Here is a 19730-nt window from a genome sequence, read left to right as displayed (position 1 = left end):
CCTACCCTTACTCAATTGGCGACCAAGTGGTCATGCGGTGTAGGGTCATGCTGAAGATGCCTGTTGACGATATTGGTGACCATAATTCCGGATATTATGCCCGAATAACACTGTCCCTTTGAAATATTCATATTGGAAATATATTCTATTAATGTGGATTCAACCATCTTCCTCGTAAACCCTCAACCAAATTTATATATAAGATCGGCTTTGTCCCAGTCGAGGCGGTAATTAAACTAGGACAAAGCAAATACAAATACAAATAAAACGAAAATATGTAAAATTTACTTACAAAAGAGTGTAAACATGGAAAGACAGGCAAACACTGCAGATACGCCCGTCCTAAATTCTGTTAGTTTCATTAAAGAGAAATGTGCGAGATCGGATTGCAAATATTTCCATCCTAATCTCTGCAGGCAGGTTTTGTATAACAATATTTGTACTATGAGATTTTGTAAAGTCTTTCACCCAAGTGGCACAAACAGACATAAAACTCCATAGAGAAGCAGCAGGGGGCAATCGCACAATAGTCCGCAAGCAAAGACAGTAACAAGACAGGCAGTAGTAACAAAGAGACAAGAATCTAATCAATCACAAGATATTCTTTTAGGAACTCTGAAGGAAATGCAGTCCACAATGAGCATTTTACAACAGCAATTAATGTTTCATATCCAAGCATTACAGAGACTAATTTTGTACCCAATGAAATCGGGAGATCAAGGACTACCAGTAATAGTACATTTCGTGCACCAACACCAAAGCAACCCAGATGTGACACAGATAACTCCCCCAGACGAACATAAATGTGAATTATCAAGATTAGAACACTCGGAATATTTAGAATACAAGACTTTTGAGTATTCAAATATCCGTGGAACTTTAAGAGAAAGTGGAACTGATAATAGCAAACTTGGTATTTTAAAGGATATTACAAATAATTTACATTTTTTATTGTGTTGACCTAAAAACATCTACAGTATGGAATCAGTGATGAAGAAATCCAGTTCAAAGGTTATGTCTTCCTCTTTTTTTATATGAAAACACAGACTTTGAAGTGCTATTACATTTTTCAAACAGTATTTGCGAAGCTCTATTATTAAAATTGACAAAATGTAATCTTATACTGACTATTATCTATCGCCCTCCAGACATCAGAGAGGATGAATTCCGGAACTTATATGAAGATATAAGAAGCAAACTAATAAATCAACCAGCACTACTGCCTGAAATTGTAGTACTGGGTGACTTTAACTTCCTATGTGAACTGGGAGTTCCAGGATACTCGTGTCATTAATACAAGTAGAGTTCAGTTAGAACTGTGGCTTGAATTAGCATGTTCTTTATACTGGTCCCAAGTGACTAAAGCAACAATAACATCTTAGATTTGTTACTGATTAATAACGAAGGTGGTAATGATAACATTACTGTGGCCCCTACATTGATATCAGATCATAATATCATATTTGTTGAAACTAACTGGAAACTGGAAAAGAAGAAGCACGGGACTAACAAATGCGAAAGTGGATTTAAGAGTTTGAAGTTCCGCAAAGCAAATTGGAATGAACTTGATAATGCTTTGTCACTTATTGGCTGCAATAATCTTCTTGATAACAAAGGCCCTGCATTAAAATTTGAAATGTGACTAAACTCCGTGTCTAATTTATGTGAACATTTTGTTCCTAGAAAACAAGTCAAAAGAAAAAGAGGAAACAGTTATATCAGACAACATGAGACACAAGCTGACCAGGAAGCTTTCAGAACTCTGGTATTACGAAAAACATTTTTTGTGGCAATTAAAATCTATTAAAGAAGAAATAATTAGTCCTCGCCAGGGTGAGGCACTACATGTAGAACAAAATGCAGTCAACAAAATTAAAATAAACACAAGGTACTTTTACAGATACGTTAAACAGTTCACGCAACATTAGCTTACAAGTGGCTCTCTAATGAAAAGGACCAAATGAAGTTACTGAAATATTAAATAAACAATATAAAATGTTTTTTTTTCTCTGTGCCCAAACAGAATAAAGTAATTAATAACTACCTATTGTTCTTCAAAAAAATACCCTGATTTGAACTCAAATGGTCTAAATAACATTGAAATGTCGGAGGAACGTATTGGAAAAACAATAAGCTCATTGTCTGGTACTTTCACTTTGTATCTGATCCAGATGGAGTGCCGGCACTACTCTTCAAGATATGCACGTTACCATTACTGAAACCTTTAAAACTGTTGCTGGATGAACCTCTGAACCAGTATTATCTACATGACTCGTTGAAAACAGCAGCTATCGTACCCATTCATAAAGGTGGAAACAGAAAAAAAAAATTAAATTACTGCCCTGTGTCCCTGACCACCCACATAAAAAAGCTTTTGGAACGGGTAATCAAAGTTGCTACAGTGCAGTATCTCGAGAAGTTTAATTTAATTAATGAGACTCAACATGGTTTTCGAGATGGTCGATCGTGTCTTTCAGCTTTCACATTTGTTATTTCCTGGGACCTGTATTTCTGAGTGCGTGGCTAATCTATTTTCCTACACCAGTATACAGTGGAATACAATACACGACAATACGATAGCCGTTTTACTTTCTTTCATACAGCATTGTGGGATAAACATACTGTCGCCCATTATCCCTCTTTTATTTTTGTGAATCCTGTCTGTGCTTCCTTTTTCACTGTTCTATGCATTTTTCGTTAACGACATGAAAAATTCGTAGGACATGTTCGCCAATGTTAATAATCTTACATCTTTCACAGGGCCGTTTCTAGCTTTGTGGGGGCCCTAAGCAAGAGGCAGTTAGGGGCCCTCAAAAGTTAGAGAGATAGACAGATTGGTATTTCATTTATACCTGTGAAGTTTGCCAAACAGTAATTAAACGACTTCTATATCTTTTGATGGTGTTAAAGGATGCAAGTAACTATTACACCATATTTATTTATTTAAACATTTATTTTAACTTAACATCACAGTCTCTGAATACAAACCACACTTCAAAATATTGGTAACTTAACATCACAGTCTCTGAATACAAACCACACTCCAAAATAGTAGTAACTTAACATCACAGTCTCTGAATACAAACCACCACCAACTGCATTGTATTGGGCTCAAAATCTCTGCTTTCTGGCTTTTTTACTAGCAAAATCATCAATGATGTCTTCATACAACACGTCTTTCCCCACTTCATGGTTGATGCTGATTATTGCAAGACCACTGAGTCGCTCCTGCCCCATAGATGATCTTAAATAGGTCTTGATGAGTTTCAGCTTCGAAAAGCTCCTCCCTTCTGAGGCCACAGTCACAGGCAGAGTACAGGCAATTCTCAGTGCAACCCACAGATTGGGATACAATTCCTCAAAATGTTTTTTGTGGATAAAGGTGAGGAGCTCAAGAGCAGTCATTTCGTCTGAGGGCAAACTTGGTAAGTGTTTAACTTCCATAGCCAGTTCCTTTCCATCAATGTCACTTTCATTTCCAGAGGTTAATGTCTTGCATAGTTTGTCACACTGGTTGTTCAATGACTGATCATCCAGTTTCTGGAAATTGAGCAGCACTCCAAATTGGTCTCTTACTTCACTCAGAGTTTTAAATCTATCAGTTAAGGATTGAATGGTAGTGTCAACAACAACATTAAAGAATGTTATTTCTAGCCTCTTCATTGCATCTGCAATGGGCTCATCTGCGGCCTCATAAGCAAAGTGTCTTTTTGTACTTCTTAATCTCTTTTCTTTGAGTACATCCTCTACATTCATTTCCTCACACATATCTTTAGCAGAGACTTGAGCTGAAGTGAATCCAATTCTTCTGTAGTTAGTCAGAGATGTTTTCGCTTTAGTAAGGAGGTCAACTGCCACATCAAGCTGCATTTTAGGAGACTGCAGGAGCTTACTGACATGGTTCACAATGTGTAGAATGTCATACCATATGACTGTGCAAATGATAAATCGGTATGACCCCACCTCTTCTGCCAGACTTTGGGCTTCAACCTTGGTCAGAGGATCAGACACTTCCCTGACCTTCAACAAAGCTTCCCTTATATTAGAGGCCTGATACCGCACAGCTTCTATGCTATTAATACGGCTCTCCCATCTTGTGTCACTCCAGGTCTTGAGTGCAACAGTGACATAATCTTTTAGGATTGCCCATCTTTGTGGTGAGGCTGAAAATAGGTTGTACAGTTTCTGAACAGTGCCGAAATAGCTAGTGGCATCTATTGAAGCTGTTGCTGCATCAGATATCATCAAGCTTAGGGAATGTGCTCCACGTGGAACATAGAGTGCACGAGGGTTCTTCTCAAGAAGTCTGGCTTGAACTCCTTTGTTTCTCTCTTTCATGTTGGCACCATTATCATATGATTGTCCTCTGCAATCTTTAAGGAGAATATTCAGTTCCGTCAGTTTCTTTATAATTAGAGATGACAAACCAAGACCTGTTGTTTCAGAAGCTACAAGGAACCCCATAAAATGTTCCTTAATTTCTGGTTTCTTATCCATTTTGACAGTCCTTATGACGACTGACATCTGTTCTTGATGGCTTACATCGGGAGTACAGTCCAAAATAATTGAATAATATTTGGACTGTTTAACTTCAGTCACCATTGTGTCCATTATTTTAGTACTGATTGAAGCAATAAGTTCATTTTGGATTATATTTCCAAGGTAGCTGGAATGACTGAACTGGCCACTCTCAACACGCTCAATGTGCTGCTTCATGACAGGATCAAATTTTAGCAAGCAGCTCCACCTCTTTAAGAAAATTCCCATTATTCTGCTGGTGTAACGTGTTTGATGAACCTCTAAATGCAAGATTTCTCTCGGCTAAGGATTGGATAATGGCGATTAAACGAGTCAGGACATCTCTTCAGCGCCTCCTTTCAGCCTCCAATAGTGTTCTTTCAGCTTGGTCTATTGTCTTTCCAGTTTGCAAACGGAGTTGTAAATCTTTCCAGGTTGCCATGTGCGCTATGTGTGCTGGACTACTTTCATGACTTTTCAAAAGTGTGCCTATGTTTTTCCAGTCTGTCAGTCCTTCTGTCACTAACTTTTGTTCTTTGGTTGAAAATAATTTACAACAAAAGCAACAGAGAGCATTTTTTTGTTTTTGAGTAGATAAGCCATGTCCGCATCATCTTTTCTCCATTAACCAATGTTCTACAAAAATAATGATAATGAAAACTTCTTCCGTCTTCTTTTTTGGGAAATGTGAAATCAGAACTAATCTGAAATGGCCCTCTACCTACTGCATCCGTTCTAAATGCATCAGACAGAATGGTTGGCCAGTTAGCAGGATCTAGTGGTTTAGAATAAATGGTAGGCTGCTCAGAAGTAGATGATGCCTTCTGTGGTTCTGGGGAATGTGGTGGTCTTGGTGGCAGTACAGCTTCCTGGACAGATCCTGATGAATGTGATGGCACTGGAGCATCCTGTTCAGGAAGTTCAGAATATTCCTCTGGCTTGCTGTCTGGAGCTCCAATATATTTTAGAATTGATCCTGCAAAATTACAAATTTCCTTAGATGATTAGGCGTTAGTCTAAAATAATAATCACCATTCAGAAAACATAATAAAACCAAACTTTAATATGTTTCTTAAAATTATTAAATAAACGATTAACGGATTTTGAAAGAGTTTTAGGCGCTGATTTCAAATCTGAAATTAGTTTTTCTCTACAAGCTCTAGTTTGTATGCAATTTGAGGTTAATGAAATTGTACATATGTGAACTTGCGTAAACCATGTATAAGCATTTTAACGTCCATATATATAGATAGCTTCTAATATTTTGATCATTCTTCTTTTGTTTCAGTTCAAACATGGCTTCCAGAATGAGACATCATTGCAGAAACAAGCCTGATGCCTTCTGCTACATATGTGGATGCTACACACTCAATCGTCAGAGACGTAACATATCCTCGCTCGTCAAGCGTGCCTACAAGGCATATTTTGAAGTTCATCTTGGTGATCAAGACAAGCAATGGGCTCCTCATGTTGTGTGCCACAATTGTGAGGAAATGCTTCGAGACTGGACCAAAGGAAAACGCAAAGGTCTGCCTTTTGGAGTTCCAATGATTTGGCGCGAACCCACCAACCATGTAACTGACTGTTATTTCTGCATGGTAAACACAACGGGTGTTGGGAAGAAAAACCGACATAAGATTACGTATCCGAACATTCCCTCAGCTATTCGGCCTGTTCCGCACTCTGAAGAAGTACCTGTTCCAGTTTTCAAAGGCTTGCCTTCATTGGACGATAAAGACATTGGACATGATACAAGCCAGCAAGACAGTTGTGACAGTGAATTGTCAGAAAAGTGTTCACAATCGGAGGACTGTTCTTCAGACACTGAACCTTTCCCCGTCCCTAAGCCTCTTCCCCAGGCTGAACTGAATGATTTAGTGCGGGATTTAGTTCTTTCAAAGAAAGCAGCAGAGCTTTTGGCATCAAGATTACAAGGCAGAAATCTTGTTGATCACTCTGTTAAAGTATCATATTTCAGAAAGCGTGACCAGCTTTTTGTGACCTTCTTTTCAAAAGACAGACAGTTTGTTTACTGCCATGACATCCCAGGGCTTCTCAAAGAACTGGGTGTACCTTACTATAGTCCTGCTGAATGGAGACTCTTTTTAGACAGTTCAAAGCGCAGTCTAAAGTGTGTTCTTTTACATAATGGCAATGTTTATGGAGCAGTACCTGTCGGTCACTCAGTGCATTTGCGGGAAGACTATGATGATATGAGAATGGTCATGGACTTATTAAAGTATCATGAGCACAATTGGATAATTTGTGTAGACTTAAAGATGGTCAACTTTCTTCTTGGACAACAGAAAGGTTTCACCAAGTTTCCATGTTTCCTCTGTATGTGGGACAGCCGAGCACGAGACAGACATTGGGTCCAGAAGGACTGGCCTATTCGTGACACCCTTGAAGCAGGCATGCCAAATATCATACAAGACCCAATTGTAAACAGAGATAAGATCATCTTTCCTCCTCTTCACATCAAATTAGGTTTGATGAAACAATTTGTCAAGGCACTGGAAACCGAAGGTGAATGTTTCCAACACATCATCACAGCTTTACCAGGGTTATCATTTGAGAAGATCAAAGCAGGCGTGTTTGATGGCCCACAGATTCGAACCCTAATTCGTGATGATCAGTTTGTTGCTAAGATGACCGCTTTAGAAAGGGCAGCATGGTTATCCTTTGTGGCAGTCGTTCAGAACTTCCTTGGAAACAATAAGGCGGAGAACTACAGTGAACTTCTGAACAGAATGCTCCTCGCTTTTCGTGATCTCGGGTGCAACATGAGCATCAAGCTTCATTTTTTGAACAGCCACCTTGATCAGTTCCCTGACAACCTGGGGGCTGTGAGTGACGAACAAGGAGAACGATTCCACCAAGACCTAAATATCATGGAAGAACGCTACCAAGGGCGCTGGGACAAAAGTATGATGGCTGACTACTGCTGGAGCATTAAACGAAATTGCCCAGATGAAATGTACAAACGCAAAAGTTACAAACGCAAATTCCTGCCTGAAAAAAATACACAAAGAAATTGATAAGCTTCCATCAGCTGTGGTGATGTTCTGAAGGATGCTAATCTAACTTTGGGATAGATGTTCTGTTAATGTTCTGTTTCTTTTGCCTTAATAAATGTACAGAAATGGCTTTCATACTGTTTTAAGATTCAAGTGAACAAAAGAATTGTGGCTGATATTGCAATTTCCTATAATAACGAAAATTTAAAAAATAAATAAAAATGTCAAATTGCATAAAATCTGTAGCTTGCAGACAAAACCCGACTTCAGATTTGAAATCAGCACACTCAAGTTGACTATAGAAAAGTCTTTTTTTAAATGCAACAAAATGAGTGTTCCCCAGTGTAATGAATTACCTTTTTATTTTGACCATTTTTCTTCGCCAAATTTCTTTTTCTTTCGTTTCTCTGCTCCGCTGAGATAAATTCGTTTTGATGCCATTACGGGAATGATGATTGGCGAGTCTTAGAGTCTAATGTAGGCCTAGCACAGAAATCTGTTAAGTGAAAACCTTATAAATACATGGAATCAATTTTACGTACACAATATTCGAGTAGAATAAATATGATTATTTGTATCAGTGTAGGCCTAACACAGATATCTGTAAAGTGTAAACCTTTTAAATACCCCTTAATAAAAATAATTCTACATACACGAAATTCGGGTAGACCTGAAAGGTGAACAGATGGGTGATTGTTGAGCCAGTGGTTATCTTAATATTATATACGAACTAGAGAAACGGACCACACGACAAACGGAATAGAATTCATGTATTTCTGTCACTTCCTTTTGAGCTAACCTTGGTCCTGCCATCTAGTGTTTTTTTCATTAGGTAGGTGAAGTGAGAAAATAAATAATCATAATTTTGATAATAAATAAATAAACGAATAAATGAATAAGGGATTGGATAAAATATCGATACAAAATAAACAAAATTGAACATATGAACATATATGAACATTGAATATTGAAAAAGGTGGAAAAGGTAATCATTCCATAGAATACAAACATTTCCTATTGTGCATACAAATATAATAAAAGGAATTCCAACTTACAGTCACAGAACACACAAACTTACACATTTACACTATTAGAAGCTAAGCATGAAGCGACCAAAGAGTAAACAAGAACGCTGGTGATGCCAATTCCAGTGACAAATAAAGCCAAACAATTGGACAAAGAATAGTAAGCTAATGGCCAAAAAGAGTTTGTAATCAACAATTAATAACATCTGTAGCCATAAGCCCTAGCTTAGTGAACACATAAATGAATAAATAAAGCCAATCAATGCTTACCATATTATATCTTTAGATTAAATAAGATGTAGGTGATTTTTAACAAGATAGTATTTTTAGCAGACGATCAAAACATTTCAAACAATAACAAACACTGCAAGAGGCGTGTTGTTTATTTGCGTCGGCGGGCGGGAGGCGCACAGGCTCATATTTGACCTTCGGTAGCGTTACCTAGCCATTGGGCCGGCCGGGGCCCCCCTGGTAGGTTGGACCCCCTAGGCAATCGCCTATACCGCCTATAGCTAGAAACGGCCCTGATCTTTCACCTTTGGTTCCTTCTTTTTTCTCTAATAATTTCATATATACTGTCTTCCATTATTGTTATTTTTTTTCTTTCTTGATAGTTCCGTTTTATAGCACTGTTAAGGTAATTATAAAAGTTTCGTTCTTTGCTAGTGCCTTGCATAACTCAGGTTTTGTTTCATCTGGATCGGTTACTTTCGTATTCTTTAGATTCATTACCACATTATCTACATTTTCTTTCGATAATATGAGTTTTTCCATTGGTTTGATTTGATCTATATTTCTTCCTATGTTCCTTGAGTATCTCATGATGTCCGTATTCTACCTGACTTTCTTTTCTTTCCTTTTTTCTCTATCTTATCTTGGTATATTTTTCTAATACCTTCATTCCATACCTAGTCCATTTTATTTCCGTGTTTCCTATATATATTTTCCCATTGTTTTACCTTTCCTTTTTCATTGCCCATTTTATCATTCTTTTGTTATCCCTTTGATCGCCATTTAATGTTCTCATGTTTTCCCATAAATTCATACTTTTATCCTTTTTTATCTGTTCTGCTACCTCGTATGCACACAGCATCTTTTATCTTTTTCCCACACCTCTTTTGGTTGTAATATCTATCTTCTAATGCCTTTTTTCGGTTCTCATTCTCTCCATTTCTCTTCTCTATGTTTCTTTTCTTCCTTTCCTTCATTCCGTTTCTTATTTCTTCATTCATCTATGGGGGTTCTGTTATTTGATTCTGCATGTCCTTTTTCCTCTTGTAAATTCTTTGTAGTTTTCTCTCAGCTGTTATTTTCATTATCTGGTTCATCTCCGCTGTTGTTTCTAGTTTTTTCTTTTGATTCCTTTTCTATTCTTTTTCAAATGCATTCATCGTCTCTTCTTCCGTTCTTAAGTACTTCTTAGGTTTCCCATTTTTCTTTGTCATTTCCATTCTTTTCTTGTCGCGTAATGGTTTTTGTCAAGTTATGATCTGAGCAGTCATATTCCTCTTTCTCTTCACCAATCTTCATTTCTATAAACTTTTCGTGCATTACTTTATTTACCATTATGAAGTCTGTTGCACTTTTAAGCTCCCCTCTCTCCCACCTTTGCACTTTTCGTCTCTGTTCAAAGTTGTTAAATTGTGTTCGTTTATCCATTTCATTACCATCTTTCCGTCTGTGTTTATTTCCTAATCAAGTAAATCAAGCAGGTTTGCTCAACTGCCGAAAGAACGTGGTGACTGTGACGTCAACCTTGCGGTATGCTATTGAAGTTTTGAAATGTTACATGGCTTCGATAATGTGAACATTGATGGTTACTTTATTGTGGGTCATAGAAATATCAAACACCATTTGTTTCCGCATCATAAATGTCTGGAACAAACTACCTATTCATGTTGTATGTTTAAATACAGTTGATACTTAATTAAAAAAAAAAAAACACGCAAATAGGCCCGTGAAGACCAACAAAGGCCCCGTTACACAACGCGTCATATCATGAGACAGTGACCCCAGTGGTTCCCGCAACACACTCAAATTAAGGCGCGCGGGATACCAGTTTTACGCCACCGCCCTCCCAGCAGTGGTGGATTTGTGAGGCGCGACAAAAGACCCTCCAAACCGTCTCACTCATCGTGCCACAAAAGTTGCAACTCTACTGACGTCGTGAGGACGTTATTTAACGGATTGAACTGTACAAGGATAACGTGTGTTTATGGCAAGTGAAACATCACCTGCACAAAGACAGAAATGCCAAGGATGACCTGAGTAGCGTGCGTTATTCACCCACGGCAACAAGTCACCGTTTGAACATTATATTTATCTATTTACAGAGATTTTCCCTCCTTATAAGTGAAGTAGCCAAGTCTGAGGCACGTACCTAATACCACCCATTTCACTCCCTTCCACCCAGTAGTGGGATTCAGCCGGTTCTTACCTATTCGCTAGAACCGGCTCACGCAAATTTGTCAGTTCGGCGAACCGGCTAACTGGCGAACCGACTAGTTGCTCAGCTGGTCAGTGGTCTTCTGCATCTCATCTGATAAGTACCGGGACGGTATGTTTCGTAACTTTCGTTAGTGATTTATTGCATAGTTTATTTACACAAGTGGTTACCAGTTTTTTTTTCATGTACAGTATATAGTGCTTGGTTTCTCTGTATATTTGTGTTATTAAACTACATTTTATTATAATTATGGACATACATACATACACACACTCTCATACACACTCCTCAGGCCTACCCACACAAACATGTTTGTTTATAAATAACACAAATGCATTGCACACATGCACACACATACTCATGTACATGTACACATATGCACACGTGTAAGCACATACATAGCCTACACATGCACACACTACCCCCACACAAACATGCGTCCGTAAAAAAATAAATACACCTGCACTAGGTTGCCCAAATCGAATTTTTTTTATCACGAGACTAACTATAGGTTGGCACCCAGGTCTATACCCCATTTTTTTTTCCACCTGACAGTTTTTCAGGTTTTTCGTATGTAAATATTTGAATATTTTTTTTTACGTTTGGCAGCCAGAGAGGCATTTTAAATATAATATTGTTAGTTTTCCATATTTCTAGTTAGAATATTTAATTGATAACAATAATATAAAGAAAATGTGGCTAAGAAGTGGTTGCAAATTAGTGTCAGATGGAAATACACCGACTATAACAGAACCGGCTGACGAAAAATTTGAATCCCACTACTGCTTCCACCCCTCCCATCTCAGCCCCTCATGGATAAAGGGTCCTTCCTCCATCCACCAACTGCCCTAGGTCAAATGCAATGGAACAAGACACAGTACATCCACAGCAAGTCCGCTTCACTTAATCAGCGACCCCCCTCTCCGTCCCCTCATGCAGAAAAAGAGAAGACTAGGAGAAATCCCTTCAGACTGCGTCAAAATATTCACACATAAACATCCCATCCCTCCCTTCCTTGCATAACAGTATCATCCATACACAGTCATTCTCCACTCATCCCTATCCCCTACCCTCTCCCTTCCTTGCTCAACAGACATTCCCCTCTTGCTCAGCGCCCCTTCACCCCATCCATCTAATTCATCCTCAGGCGTCCCATGAAAATCGATCCATCCACCTTCGCCCTCCACAACTCTTTTACTAATCTTTCAACACTCATTCGTTCATCAGCTCTATCTGCCATCTCCTTTTCTACTCCCGCTCTCCTCCTCATTTCCTCATTTCTCACTTTATCCAACCTAGTAACCCCTACCATACTTCTCAGACATTTCATCTCGAACACTTTCCGTTTGAACACAAAATAGAGTGCCTTTCACTCCCGCACCAAGCCACCTTGACTCAAAAGACGCCTAGTGTAACGTGGCCTGTCTGTTGTTGATTGCTGTCGGGAATAAATCCCGACAGAGGCATTTTTAGAGTAAATAAGCTAATATCACAAATTAATATAGACATCTGCGGCTACGACCTAAGATAATTTAGTGAACTGATAGCTGTAGAATTAGGATTAAGATTGAAATACAGCAGTTAAGCATATCAAGCTGAATACAATCTATATTCTAGAATGCTTAGCATATGAAAACCTGTATAACAAAATATACAACCTTACTTTTTCCATTTAGATGGAGTGGCCTATCATTTTTATATATATACGAAAACATTATATAGGAGACTCGACGTCATAGGACTAAGTATGGTTGACTACCCTCTCCAGGAATGTCGAGTTACCGATATATCATTTTCATTATTGATCTTTTCGTTTACTATCTGGTGACTTCTTCGTCTTGAGTATTTTCACATCAGTTAAGGTGAAGTTGTACCTCCCAAAGACCTTTGGCAACAAGAAGTCAAAGGTCACTAGGCGTTCGGCCCGACGTCGGACCCCTTTTTACTAAGTCCGAGACATTATTTGAAATTGACCTGAAGTGTTAGCGATTCGTGATTGGGAGTGATTTGAAATTTACCCCGATCACAGACCTCATATAAACTCCCCGATAGTGTGGAGAGTAAATGAGGCGAAGCTTGTGCTAAAAACAGTGAGGGGGCGCGTTTTATGAGAAAACCAGTCTCCCTCAACACATATGCCTTCATCCTTCCCTCCATTCCCATACATATCCTCCATGCCACGCCCGAAGTCGACGCACACATCACCACCACCAGAACAAAGACGAAGAAAATCATCAAATGGCCCCAAGGTCACGGTAAGTTGTAATACTGTTTTAATGGAATATCCAAATAAAACAGAAAAGTGAAATTATTACATATTCATAAAGATATATGGTGCTTTGTGATGTTATTGTACCTTTCAGGTTCGATGAGTCCCTGCCGATCACAGGTATGTAACTTTTTGCTTCTGAACGTTGTAAAAAATCACTGGAGTATCCCAGAATTAACTCAATGGGGCGGTCACCTAGAGTAAACTTATACTGTCAGCATAACGTATTAAAAAGATTAGGAAATCTGCTGGAAGTCGTAATATTCTCCACAATTGCATTCCCTTTGTATTGCGACTGACTGTCGTAGCAATAATGTAGTTTCTCACTAGTCACTACTTGACCTGAACAAAAATATTATAGAGACCTGGAAATTTTTAACATTGATTTTAGTTTTCATTTTGCGTTTCCAAAATTTACAATTTTGCAGATACCGCAAATTTTATTTTCTATTCTAGATCATTGTCTATTTCCACATTTTAAAACTTTTTTTTTCTATAACATTGTAAGGCAGCTTTCACTTGATGCATGATGACACAACTTAGTTTGAGCACTCCGTAGATGGTAGATACCCAAGCAGATTTTGGTTGAAACGTTGATCACTATTCTCAAGGTCTTTGTGACTGACGTCATCTCAATCTATGACATCATTGTCGCCGTGCATTGTGGGAAATAAGGTTGTAAATACAAGCATACCTAGTTGTTTTGGAATGATTTAAACAAAAATAACGGCTTGTTTGTTGTTATATATAGATAATAAGAATTGTGTATTGTTTCTGCGTTGTTTATAGTAATATAAATAAAAAATCATCGATCTTTCTTCATTTTATCTAATGTCAAACACAGGGAACCAAGAGTGCACGTAAGTGTGCAACAGGTATATTTTTGATCGCTGACGAAGATCTTCGTGAATGTTGAAATTACCAAGATCACACACTTTAAACCTTTGACACTGGGAAGCTCTAAGGTACCTCAGAACAGGTATGTATTAGTGTAAATGGCTTTGATAAAGAAAAGACAAACTTGTGTTAATAGAAGTTATAAACACTTCGGGGCAGTACTATTGATTCATTACATTTAAATTTCCCGTCCCACTCAGCCACTGGCTTTGGAGAAGCAGGTTTCACGTGAGCCTTTCCTCTTCGAATTGTAATAATTTCAAAGACAGCCGAGTTTCGTGATTGTAGTCCCTGTAACTAGCCCTGTATAAGTGGCTGGTCAGGTATGATGATTAATCAGTTTTACTGTTTTATTTTCTGTCCCCCTCCCCTCCAATGATCCAAGTACTTTTCTGGAAGGCCATATCCATGTACATACCGGTACATCGTTTTCTTATTTCTAATGCCCCCATTTCACAATTTCTGTGCATTACCACTTTGTAAATACTTGCACATTGTAGACCTTTATATTTTATTTATTTATATGTATATATATTTTACATTATTTTTTTTATTTGCTTCTAGAATGAGTTTCATTTCCAAGTACTGTACAAAAAAATAACTTGGTTTATTCTTTTCCTCATGCTTTCTATTTCTTCTTGATTCACTGGACACCAAACTTGTGTTTATTACCTGTATAGTCCATATTTTAATCTATTAATTTTTTTCACTTGTCTTGCATATAGAAACTCTTGTGATTATCAGTATACTTTGCATATATGTGCTCACTTGTAGAAAATCTAGCAGTGTGACTAAAAAACTGACACATGAAACACCCAGCCCTTCTAAGCTACCAGAAGAGGCTGGATGGCCACATTGTGGATTTGGACAACTACCCAGGAAGTAACACTTCACCCCATACTATTCAACACATCATGGAAGACTGCATTATACACAACCACATATGCAAACAACACAACATACACTCTGTTAAAGATTTGTGGGAAAACCCCGTTCCGGCCGTGGCATTCCTTGGGGAGACAGGACTGCTCGGACAGACAGTCTAGGGAATGAACTACACTGAAAGACGGTACAGTTGTCATATTATTGCCTTGTTGGTTGGCTGCCATATGTGGGAGATGAGCCCAAAACAATAGGCACAAAAGTCCAGATCATAAGAATAACTAAACATGAAGGATAACACTGGCCTGCGAAGTTTCAAAGGTAAAGCATCTGATAACTGATTTTAGGGTAATTTGCTATGCAGAATCTAAAAATCACACTCATTTTGTTCAATCAGGTCACGTTTTTGAGATACGAGGCGGTAAAAATAATTAAAAATGCCATTTAGTGTTATTTATTCCCTTTAATTTTGGAGAAAAAAATTCTTGACAAAAGAAATAATTTTTTCTTGCATAGTTCAGAAGATAAAGAGGATATATTACAGAAAATCTAATCATGGATGAAGGGCCTTTTCAGTGACTTTCTCCTGTGTTGGGCAGCCACCACGTCTCGTTTCAAACACCAACAGTAGTCCGCAAGAAAGTTCACATCCCACCGGCCTTGGTAGCGTTCTTCCATGACACGAATATCCTGGTGGAAACGTTCTCCCTGTTCCTCACTGAAGTCACCACAGTTCTGAGGGAAATAGTCTAAGTGGGACCGTAGAAAGTGCATTTTGACTGACATGCGAGCCCCTAATTTTTGATAGCTGTTGAAGAGCTCATCGACTTCTTTCTCGTATTCTGCACTTCGGTTATTTCCTAGAAAGTTTCTTATCACTGACTTAAGCGACCACCAAACGGACAGCTCAGCTGCATTCAGTGCATCGTCAAACATTGAGTCCTTCATAAGTTCCCTTATCTGAGGCCCATCAAAGATGCCAGCCTTAAGCTTTTCCATACTGATCCGAGGAAACTTCTGCTGAAGAAAAGTAAATCCCATGCCGTCCTTGTCCATTGCCTTCACAAAGTTCATCAGTCCCAGTTTGATATGTAAAGGTGGGAGTAAGACCTTGTTTGGTTCAACAAGAGAACGAGCCTGAACATTGTGTGAACCAGGTTCCAAACGTTGTCGTGGTTGCCATTCTTGTCTGACAAAATGTTGATCATCAGCCCAACTATCCCACAAAAAGCATGGATACTTTGTGTACCCACCCTGTAGTCCCAAAACCAATCCAACTACCTTAAGATCTCCACAGATCAACCAACCATGGTCATTGTAGTTCAGAGCAGACAGTAGCTGATCCATGTTGTCATGAGTTTCTTTCATTTGCACCGAAAGACCGATTGGAATTGAAGAGTATTTATTTCCGTTGTGAAAGAGGACTGCCTTGAGACTTCTGCTGGAAGAGTCGATGAACAGTCTCCATTCAGTAGCAACATAGTCCAGCCCCATTGATTGAATCAAACCAGCAATGTTGTTGCAGTAAACTAATGACGAGTCCTTCTGGGTTGTGAAGAACTGTCTAAATTCTCTTTCACGCTCTCGGTACCAAAAGAATGTTGTCTCAGGTGTTAGCAAATTTTTCTCACGAAGACGAGAACCCAGAAGCTGTGCTGATTCCTTTGATAGGTTTAGATCCCGTGTCAGGTCATTGAGATCTGCTTGTGTTAGAGGCTCTGGCCGGTCATTCTCTTCTGGCATGTATTCTCCACCCTCTGCCCTGTCTAGTGCGTTATCAGATTCCGATTCAGAGCTAGATTCCATTGCAACATCTGGCTCGGGAACGGGCAGGCCTGGACCATGACGGAACATTAGGATACTGAATACAATGCTTGTTCTTGCGGTTGACTCCTTTAAGATTAGTCATGCAGAAATAGCAGTCTGACACATGATCTTTACCCTCTCTCTAAACCATTGGAACAGCGAATGGCATACTCTTCCTTTTTTTATTTCTCCAATCACGCAAGTTCTCAACACATGGGGTGCAAATGGCTTGTCCTGGTCACCAAGCTTAACTCCAAAGTAAGCATGATATGCCTTCTTCACAAAATCAGTTATATTTGCTAGTCGACGAGGAAGAATCACATTACCACATATGTAGCAGAACCTATCAGGATGATTTGTGCATTTGCGTTCCATTTTCTGTCAATCTAAGATACGTGTCCAAAATAGAAACACAAGAAGCACAGATTCTTGTAAAAAGCACAGATTCTTATAAAATCAGTCACATTGATTGGAGATCACACTTTTCTAAACCATTTTCAGTTTCAGTGTTGTCAATGCAGTTTGTCAATGTAGTCAATGCAGTTTCAGTTTCCTGAAAGTAAACAAAAACATCATTAGGTTTCAGTATCAGTTTCGGGGTGCTACAGTATAATTTTTATGCAAAAAAAAAATAAGAATAGGCTATACCTGCAGCCTCGTTTTCCTTATACTTAGTACTATACAAGGCCCAAAAGTCACACTTCACATATCTCAAAAACTAGACCTGATCCAAGGAAACGGATGGCATGTTTGGATTCAGCGCACCAAAAAACCTATAAATCACTTGAAAAACCTGTGACCTTTGAAAAAAAAAATTAAATGCAGGCCAGTGTAATTAACAGTGTTGATACTATAATCTCTATCTATGATGGCCCAGCAGAGCACAGTGTACCCAGTGGAATGAGGCCTGGAACTTCATCGGTAAACAGTATATTCAGCTATATATTGGATACATAAAGACTTTGATCATGCATTGCTTTCTCAATACCAGTGTGTTGCTAGAAAGGATAGTAATAAATGTGGAAATGAGACCAGTATTAGGAACAGAAAGAGAGCTATCAGATAGCGTGGATCAAAGTATTCTAAGGTGGTTTGGGCACATGGAAAGAATGAATAAAGAAAGACCGGTAAAAACAATGTTGTAAAGTAGAATCAGAGGGAGTGAACTTGAGAGAAAGACTAAGAATAAAGTGATGAATAAGGTGAAAAAAGTTTTTGGATGAGCATGGATTGTCGTTTGACCAGGGAAGATAGGAGTAAATAGGAGGAGATTGTGAATAGATAAGAGGATGATAGGGCCTGAAGAGATTTCCTTTTCTCTACTTTATATATATATATACAGTATATATATATATATATATATATATACATATATATATATATATATATATTGATAAGTATTTTAGACAAATGATTTGGATGATGGAGAACATAAACACAGCGGAAGGCACAGAACCCTAGATACTCTAACGTTTCGTTTGCGTAGAACTTCTTTTCTCTGAAGAAGTTCTACGTGAATGAAATGTTAGAGTATTTAGGGTTCCGTGCCTTCCCCTGTGTTTATGTTCTCCGTCATCCAAATCATATATATATATATATATATATATATATTTTCTTAATGGATCAATGGATGTAAACCAGTTCTGGCTGTTTGGCCCTTCTATAGAAGTGCTGTGCCTTGCTGCATCACCCTTCATCCAGAGTATCCATGAGGTGCTGAGATGGTGGTCATACCAGTCACAGTCTTCCATAATCTTCCAAGTTTTTTCTACCACCATTGAATGGGTATTTTCACTAATTTTATCCTATCATTTTATGTTACAGGCTGGAATGGTTCAAAACCACAATGTGTGGGGATGAAGAACCAAATACAACCGTCCTCCATTCATAGTAGTTCCAGAAACTAACACCAGAGGGGCTATCACTCAAAGTTGTATAGGCTATATTCATTCCCTTTTGATTTAACAGTACTAAATTGAAATTTAGATCGTGTATTTGCACTTCCATTCCTTTTGATAATAGGCGTACCACTGATGTTTTATGTCTGACGGTGGAGGACAGTGATTAGTACACACCTCTGTTGTTACTACAACTTCAATAACCATACACAAATGACTTCATAATGTTTAAGTTTTTATTCAAATGACAATAATTAAGCAAATATTTGATGAACTGGTATGTAAAAACAAATTTAAAGGAGGTGATATGGTGGAGGACAGTGATTTGTATGACCCCTGAGATGGGAGTTTTGATCTGGGCAAGTGTTCAGAGGACAGGGATGATTCTTCATCCACAAGGAGCTAAGATGATAAGGAAATGAGTGGTGAATGAGAGCAGGATAGATGGTGGGGGTACCTCCCTTATAAAGGACTGTGGTACTCGCCCAGGTAAATGAAATTGATTCCAGGGGTTCAATACTTTATGCCCTATTAGTCGGACCAGACTTTGTCTCTTCTCATATGTTCAGGACTCGAACCTAGAACAATGGTTCCAAGCTCACCCCCTTGCCCACTGAGCCATGATGCCACCTGTGTGATAGCCGGTGGCAGGGCAATCTTGTGGTTGGTTGGCTCCAGACTCATGGAAAGTGGTCTGACCACCTTCAAATCATCGTCATCATCACCAAAACATGATGCACCCCTGTTGGCCAGACACATACACCGATAACAAGAGAGCAAACTGGGAAACTTTTGCTAAAGAGATGGAACAGTTTGAGACCCAAAACAGTACACCAATCACATAGACACTGCTGTGCATATTTTCAGTACAATCATACAAAATGCAGACAAGTAATACATCCCCAGAGACGACAAAAAATCACACATCCCCAATTTCACACCAGAAATCCAAGGCTCCATCAGACACTTAAA

The 19730-nt window shown here is 38.6% G+C and overlaps 1 protein-coding gene across 3 annotated transcripts in view; it reads left to right on the top strand.

Moving 5' to 3' along the window:
* The first annotated feature begins 14123 nt into the window (after nt 1–14123).
* The window catches only part of LOC143037335 (CUE domain-containing protein 2-like), a 30025-nt gene continuing 24418 nt past the window's right edge, over nt 14124–19730 (top strand). For 2 of the 3 annotated variants that reach the window (XR_012967460.1, XM_076205475.1), the window contains exon 1: nt 14124–14254. The gene's annotated coding sequence lies outside the window, so the exon portion shown is untranslated. Of the gene's footprint in view, nt 14255–14375; nt 14496–19730 lie in introns of those variants that run through there. The other variant, XM_076205480.1, reaches the window with a different exon arrangement.

This window comes from Oratosquilla oratoria, chromosome 2 (assembly GCF_046742065.1).
Source record: "Oratosquilla oratoria isolate Oo_2021 chromosome 2, ASM4674206v1, whole genome shotgun sequence".
Taxonomy (NCBI): domain Eukaryota; kingdom Metazoa; phylum Arthropoda; class Malacostraca; order Stomatopoda; family Squillidae; genus Oratosquilla; species Oratosquilla oratoria.
Note: the sequence above shows the minus strand (reverse complement) of the source record. Positions and strands in the feature narration are given on the sequence as shown.